This window comes from Teleopsis dalmanni, unplaced genomic scaffold (genome assembly GCF_002237135.1).
Source record: "Teleopsis dalmanni isolate 2A unplaced genomic scaffold, ASM223713v2 unscaffolded_contig_1554, whole genome shotgun sequence".
Lineage (NCBI taxonomy): Eukaryota > Metazoa > Arthropoda > Insecta > Diptera > Diopsidae > Teleopsis > Teleopsis dalmanni.
The window spans coordinates 1-8,916 of NW_024032936.1; the positions used below are offsets into that span (position 1 = coordinate 1).

At 29.5% G+C, this 8,916-nt stretch overlaps 1 pseudogene; it reads right to left on the reverse strand.

The window, feature by feature from the left end:
* Nucleotides 1-1,914: 1,914 nt before the first annotated feature.
* Nucleotides 1,915-6,520, reverse strand: LOC119664181 (annotated as a pseudogene).
* Between the last annotated feature and the right edge of the window lie 2,396 nt (nucleotides 6,521-8,916).

Sequence of the window (8,916 nt, forward strand, 5' to 3'; positions counted from 1 at the left end):
TTATCATAACCATATCGACCCCTATTGCAATGGAGGCAATATCAGTGGCACCCATGTATTCGTATTGTAAACCTTACATGTTATCTGCTTTCAGATGCCGGCGGGTCATACAATAATATTTTTATGTATGTATTAGATTAAAATCTTTTTAGTCTTCTTATCAAATTTCTATTCGACAATCCTATATAAGGTTTTAATAAAAGAAATCCTAACTGTTATGTTTATGTCGGAATTAAGCTATATAATAAATAATTGTCGCCATTATAAACCTTGGTCTCGCAGCTGGATATTTAGACTACGTTACGTTGTCAATACGATTAACTGTTCTACTATATATATCGCTATTCTGCTCTACTGAACTACGATTCTATTAATTTGGAAATAGTAATGTTACAGAACTACTATATATGGTTCATGGACAGAATTTATATTCTCATTGTCGGATACTATTTTCAAACACCTGTATGTTTGCACTTTTTTATCTGATTTCTTCAATTTACACTCCATATCCCAACCCATTATACGAGCTGTTCAAGACATTTCGTGCTTTTGACAAAAATAGCTTGTAAAAATCAATTAAACTAATTAAAAATAACTTAAAATTAAGTCAAAATTTTTCAATCTTACTTAGTTCCATTCTTTAACTATATATTGAAATAATTTAACACGATAGAATTGTTTTATTAAGATTTTATTTGGAAACAATAAGGTATATTAAAATAAAAAAAGGGTATATATGTATTCTTATATAATACTAATTTACTTTAAATTACATTTTTTTTTGTTTATAAGTAGATAGCATTATCGATATACATATAAGCAAATTTAGTAGATAATATTGAGATTATAATTCGAATACTTTATTATATGTTTATATATATTCTTAGTGTTCAGTTGACGTAAAAACTCATAAAGAATAGGTGCATATATATATATATATAGATATATATATAAATTTTATTTCTAAACTCTGTACAACAAATAAACTTTTAGTACGATATTTTTAATCGGACTAACTACTTAAATATATGCATATTTCATGAAAATAAAAATATATTAATAATAAAAAAAAAAAAGATTAAATATAAGCAAACTTACGTTATCGAGCTGTTGTTATAAAAGAGGAAAAAATCATTTTAAGATAACTTTTACATTCCTTACTTTTCAACAAATTTTACAAATATATTTATTTGTTATTATGAATCATAAAAATAAAATTTAAGAGTAAGCTTTTCGATAACGTTAAAAATAAAATTGGTATATTCAAGAATAAAAAATCACTTATATAAGAAATGTTTGAAGTTTTAAAAGTATTTGTATATAATTTTTTTTTTAAGTTTGAGTTTTTTTTTTATAAATGTTGTGTTGTTATTATTTTTCCCTTTTGCCCGCAAGCCTTTATTCAAAATATGTTTTCTTTATATACAGTCTCAAATTCCTTAGGTTAGTAATTATGTTCCAAAGCATTATTACATATATTAATATATATATTCAAAAATTGTAAGCAATGTATTAGTATAGTCGACGATTTATTCCAATTATTTGAAATTTCATTTGTATAAAACCTTTTTCAAAATCATCTAAGTCTCCAATATTGGTACTGATTTGCTTAAAGGCCAAGAAAAAACCGTTGAAGCTTACATTTATTACTATCGCATTTAAGAAAATATATATATGTATTTATTATAACAAATTAATTTTTTTTTTTTGATTAAATCTAAGAATTATTCAATTTTATTAGTTTTTAAGCAATTCTAATATGCTTTAATTTAATTTGTATTCGTATTTTATAAATTTGTATTGATTATGGTTTCTTATTTTTCTTAAAATAATTTCCAGAGCTTTTGAGAACGTATGCATAATAAAAAAAAGAATATTAAATTATTGATTTTACAGGTTATTTCCAACTAATAAAGTTTTTCTATTTTTATATATTTTTTTTTTAAATTTTTACTTTTTTAATTTACTTGCTTGCATTCATTTATATTTTGGATTACGTATGCAGCAGCCGTTGTCTTGCTGTTGGTGATGACTGTGTCGGCGGTGGTTGAGGTGGAGGTGAACGCAATGGAAATGACGGTTGCATAAAACGTATGCACTCGGCACCATTATCATTCACCCCCGACGTTTCACTAGCTGCTGCATTGAATGCCGAAGTAAAAGCATTGGCGGCTCAAAGGGTGTGGTAATTACGTTCGTTGTGTGCCTTATAAAATTTGTAGGCAACTAAACCAATGGCCAATAGACCTAAAGTCAAAACGATACCCCCGATAAATGAAGAGCTGTCAAAACGATGACATGGTGGTGGCTCTGGTGCTGTTGTTGTTGTATCAGGCTTTATTGTAGTAGTTGAGTTGGGTTTCACAGTAGAAGTGGTAGGATCAGGTTTAACTGTTGTAGTAGTTGGAATTGGAGTTGGTTTAACCGTAGTAGTTGTAGTTGTAGTAGTATCAGGTTTTATTGTAGTAGTGGGAATCGTAGTTGTATTATCAGGTTTAACAGTAGTATTGTCGGGTTTTACTGTAGAAGGGGTAATTGTAGGTTTGTCGGTTGTGGTAGTAGTAGGTGAAGTATCAGCTTCAGGCTTAACTGTAGTAGTTGGATCTGGTAATTTTGTTGTAACAGTGTTTGAAGCTGTAGGTGGTGCTGTTGTAACTGGTGGAACTGCATTTGTATCAGAATCCGGTTTAACAATTGCTGGTGGAGCCTCATCTTTTGTCGGAACTACTGGAACACTAGAACCATTGGTATTTGCCACAGCTGCATCTGTGTTTAGAAATAAAAAGTAGTTTTAATTATATGTGAATAATTTATAGTCTATATTGTTATATATTATATAATTATTTTTTTTATCAGTTAAATATCATTTATAGACGGAGTATCCTTTATTTGTCATTGTGCAAATTAAACAAATATATATGTCTGATTTTATATATATATGGAATTTAATGTTAATTATTTTATATTAAAACGAATCTTTTATATATATATTTTGTTTGAAAAAATTTTTTTTTTGTTTTTAGTTTTTTAAGTATCTGTCTGAGTAGTAAAGTATTATATGATATTTTAGTATATGAAAATATTTTTTTCAAGCATAAAACAACTGTATTAATTGCGGAGTCATTTGCAGTCAAAACACATGTGCCATATGATTAGAAACTGTTAGTATATATATCGCCAAATAATACTTAGTTTCTACAGTTTACAGTTTCTATTCTACAGTTTAAATTGTTTTATATTATTGTAGTTGCTATTCTTAGAATATAAATCAATAAAGCTTGCTTTGAATTAAACGTAAAAACCAATTTATTTTTCTTTTAATTGATATGAAGTGGTATACTGCTTTAAAAATTTTGTGAATTAAATGTAAGAGGTATGTATTGGTGATATCTTATATTTCACCTTCCACTAAATTGCAGTATTAAATAATTATTTTGAATTTACAGTCACTATTATGTTACATTTTGTAATATCTATAGCTGTCTCAAAAGCTTTTCAAATTATATTTAATAATGTAATATAGATAGTACACAAACAACAAATATCTAGATGTCCAATGCTAACCACAAAATCGAAAAAGATTGTAAAAATCAAAAAACAGTTATTTTTTAGTATAAAATTATTATTCTAATATTATAACATCCTAATTCAGTCTCTATACATAGAAATAGACAGCTAAGATTATAACCTCCCTTCAAAACAATTTCCAAACAGACGACTAAAAATGTTCCGATTACTCTTTTATATCACGTGTTTCGTCTTATAATAAGGCTACAAGTTTTTATACAAAAATCATATTATAATATATGTGATCAATTAAAAATAAAAATATTGACCCTATTTATACCTGCGGCATCTTAACCGTTGAAAATGTTTTCAATTGAATTTTACACTATTGTTAAATTTATTTATTTTTGTTTAGTATATAGTATATAGACACACAAGACTTGCTAGCAAAAAATAACAAATAATAAAATATAATATCCATATCAAATTAAAGAAACGTAGCAATCATACTCATCTCCTTCTTGTCTTTGATTAGAAACAGATTTCATGCGCTAAGCTGTCGGTAGTATTGATATGCCTACTGAAATAGGGGAATACCCGAATATGATTTTATTAAATCATTGCGAATTGTATGTATATTTTATATTATGATGTATAATCCGTTGTAAGTGTTCATATCTTCAACGTAATTTGAGTTTTTATTTTTTAATGATAGAATTTATTTCAGAAAAAAAATACTCTATTTTTTATACTATATAACTTTAAGATTTTCTTAAAGTTATATAAGACTTTCGAGTTCTTATATAACTCGAAATATTACAATATAAATTTTTTTAGAAACGCATAGGAAAGCGCATTTGGGATAGTTAATTTCTCCCTAATGAACGTACGTAATGAAAGATAAAGCCAATTAAATCGGCGAAAATTGTAGTTTTTGTTTTTTAAGATGTATATAGCATATATCGCTGGTTTGGTCATGTCGTGTGAATGGATGAAGATGCTTTAGTGAAAAAGGTGTTTGAAGCAGTAGCTGGAGGAAGAATGCGTAGAGATAGACCGTGCGTCTGGCGGAGTGATCAAGTTAAGGGAGTACTAACCGGATATGAGATATACGAGACTGAAGAAGGCGCGCAGGCATAGGAAAAAGTTTAAATCGATGTAAGACGTAGCCTCCACGACTTATTAACACTTCTAAAGACCACAAAGATTTATATTTTTTACAAGATATTCAACATACCGTAGAAATACGGGTATAGAGTTAATTTCAGATTATATTTAAAAAAAAAATATATAAAAGTATGCGAAAATTTTAATTCTACTTAATTATCACTGACTTATTAAAGAGGTCTCGGTCTCCTATGCGTAATTTATACAATTCATGACTCATTATTACTTTAAATAATAACTTATCTTGTTGAAGGAATATATATGTATATGTATATATAAATAAATTCTTTGATAAATATAAAATACAATTAATATTTAAAAAAAATGGGGTTATAAATTGAAGGTAATTGTTATAGGTTTAGAAAAACTTGTAGGATAAAATGTGTTAAGGTAGAATTTAAGGTAGGAAAACTGTTTAGGGAAAATGTACATTCGTTTAAAAAAAAAAATTGGAAGGAATAAATCGGTTAGGTAAGATTTACATTAGTTTTAAAGGACTTAATATAGTAAATTGTGTACTTAGGATTACCTTTAGCACTTTAGCTTTCAGGTTCAGATACCTTTATGGATGCAAGAAGTTTATTCTTTAATAGCGTAATTAAGTGTATAAACAACTATAATTGATTTAGAAATTATAATTGTTAACATTTATTTATAACAATTAATAAGTAATTAAGTTATACACACTTGCAGTAAATCATTTACCAACAAACAGTCAAAACATATTGAAAATTGTTATTATTCAGAATGTGTTCTCATAGGATTGTATAACAGGATTTTTAATATATATATTATTGCCATATATATTATAACTAATTTAATTGATTAAATACTATTAATTTAAAAATATCAAAAAATTAAATGTTTACGTGATAATAACTAAATTAATTTTGACTATTATTTATATTTATAAGGAGGAAACGTGATTTTTTAAAAAATACTTTTCTTATAGAGCATCCTATAATAAATGCATGAGAAGCAATTGCCCGTAAACCCCCGTAAAGAAAATGCAGTACCACATAAAGTGATGTAAATGTCATTTAATTCTTGGAATAAATGTAAATGATAATAAAAAAAAAAATAAACGCCAATATTTCCACAAAAAAAAAATATAAAAAACGCACTCATAAGCAAATAACTGTACATTTTCGTTTCCTTTATGCACGTTATATTTTTGCAACACAAATTGCTATAAGAAAAAAAAAACAACAACCAAAAATATATCAAAGACGTAATTTATACGGATTTTTTTCTTTTGCATTTTAAATATTTCTTGTTTTATACGCTACTTTATCATATTTCATTTATATAAAATGTATAGACGTTTTAATTTAATTAGTAAAAAAAAAAACAGAATAACATTCGTCTCATTCTACCTACACATTTATTATTTTGTAGTACATACCTTGACAATATGCTCCCGTGAACAACCCGATCAACAGGCAAATCAATAAACCCTTTGTTGATGACTTCATCATTTTATAAAATTGCAATTGCAAATGCAATAAGGACCACTGGTTTATCTGAAAATGGAGTCAAATTTCTTGTGAAATTTGCTTAGCGGCAAGTAAAGCGAAGAAGTTCTGCAAAACACAAATAATAAAAGCAACAACAAATTAGAATTCAAGGAAAACTACAAAGAATTTTCAAATAAATATTTTTCAGCTTATATTTCACTCATTTACACCATTTTAATTTATTTTTGTACATATAATTATTGTAATTCACAATTTTATTAAAAAATACCTTTAGCCACAAATTCTAAAGCAAAATCAAATTTTGCGTTAGAAAAAAAAATATTCTCACTTTCCGTAAATCACGAACTTGATGACTGTCTTCAACTAAAATAAAACAGATGAAATATAGTATGAACATACCCCTATACGTCATAGAAAGTGTTTCTAATGTTAATAAAAAATTGTAAAAAGTATTATAGCAGTGTTCAAAAGGTACTAAAAATACTTAGTTTTCGTTATGCATAATTACTTATTAATTTATATAAAAACTTGTTACATAAATAAAATTTTTAAATAAATAGTTGTAAATAAATAATAATAATAAATAAATAATCGTACAAAGTTTAAACATATTTTAGAATGTTATATAATGTTGTAAATTTATATAAAAATTTGTTAACAGTTTTTTAAATATATAAGCGTAGAAAGTTTAAGCATATTTTTGAAAGTATGATTATGTAGTGGTTTTTTATGTTGGGGTTTATTTCGAATTTAACACTCCGTATTGGTAATGGATAAGTTAATTTAACACTCCGTATTGGTAATGGATAAGTTTATTTATTTCTTATACTTAGTTATTATAAAATATTCTTAAAGTTAAGATTTATGTTTTTACGTCTTATTCACGTGCTGCTTTTTCTTTTTCCAAACTACTACTGGCGGGAACTGCGGCTATTGTTGTCTCCTTTGTGCCTTGTTGACAGTTCTTTTATTTATATTTTTTGGTGCTGCCACAGTACTCCCCCCTAAGTGATGGAGTCACTGAATTTGGTTGGAAAGCGAACGTTGCGTCCTGATTTTGTCAGGTTAGCTGTTGTATTTGGTCGCACAGACTGGTCGCCATTAACGTTGTTTGGAGTGTGGTATACCATTGATTTGTTGTGGATGTCAATGTCTGTATCGGGACATATGAAAGCAGCTTTAAGACGATCTATGCTAACTGTTTGTTCTTTGTTTTCGATCAGTATTCTAAACGTCTTGTCATTTCGCTCTAGTATTTGGTAAGGGCCATCGTAAGGTTGCGTCAATGGTGGTTTTACCTTGTCATTTCGTATAAATACATGCGTGGCTGAGCTTAGAGCCGGTTGGATGTGGTAGCCTCGGTCTATATGATGCGATACCAACGTTGCCTTGACGCTCTGCATTTGTTCTCTTAGCTTGGTTATGAAATCGTGTTGATTTATATTTCTGTGGCTAGGGTTGCTTACTATTTCGCCCGGTAAACGTAGAGTTTGGCCATATAGCATTTCAGCAGCAGAAGCTCCAATGTCTGGTTTAAAAGTCGTGCGTAGACCTAACAATACTATTGGTAAAACTTCTGTCCAAGAAGTTGTTTGGTGGCACATTAAGGCTGCTTTTAATGTGCGGTGAAATCGTTCCACCATTCCGTTACTTTGAGGATGGTAACTCGTAGTTCGTAAGTGTTTGCAACCGATAACTTCAGCTAGTTGGTTGAACAATGAAGATTCAAATTGTCTTCCTTGGTCTGTTGTGATACGTAAGGGTACGCCAAAACGTGCGATCCATTGAGTAATCAGTGCGTTTGCGATGGTTTCCGCTGTTTGATCTGGGATCGGAATTGCTTCTGGCCATCGGCTGAAACGGTCGATGATGGTTAATATATATGTGCAGTTGTTTGATGGTGGTAGCGGGCCGACGATATCTATGTTTATATGTTCGAATCTGTGTTCACCGAGTTCATATTGACAAATAGGTGAACGGTTGTGACGTTGCACTTTAGAACGTTGGCATGGGATACATTGTCGGGTCCAGTTTCTGATATCAGCATTTATAGAAGGCCAGAAAAATTTTTCAGCTATCATTTTTGTTGTGCCCCGAATGCTGGGATGAGACAACCCATGCGTAGCTTTAAAGATATGTAGCCGGTATTTCTGCGGAATGTAAGGACGAATTCGCCCAGTTGAAACTTCGCAATAAATTTTATCTGATATTGTTGGTAAAGATAAAAGTTTGATTTCGATGGAATTGTTGTTTTTGATATCTTGTAGTTGTGGGCAACATCGTTGTAATCCAATTATACAATCGTAGTCGATTTTTGGGATGCTAATACTATCTATCCGCGAGAGAAAATCTGCTGGGATGTTGTCTTTTCCGCTGACATGAACGATATTCGTTGTAAATTGACCTACATAATCAAGCTGACGGACTTGACGTGGTGAAGCCTTGTCGGACTTTTGCTGGAATGCGAACGTGAGTGGCTTGTGGTCAGTTATTAATACGAATTCACGACCTTCTAACATATGTCGAAAATGTTTTATGCCCTGATATGCGGCTAACAACTCACGATCGTATGTGCTGTATCGTTTTTGTGTATCTGTTAATCGTTTAGAGAAAAAACCGAGTGGTTGGAACGTGCTGTCTGTCACTTGATGAAGAACTGCGCCGAGAGCTTTATCCGAGGCGTCTACTTGTAATGCAAGCGTAGCAGTTTTTGACGGATGAACAAGTAGTGTCGAGTTTGTTAGTTCATCTTTACATTTTTGGA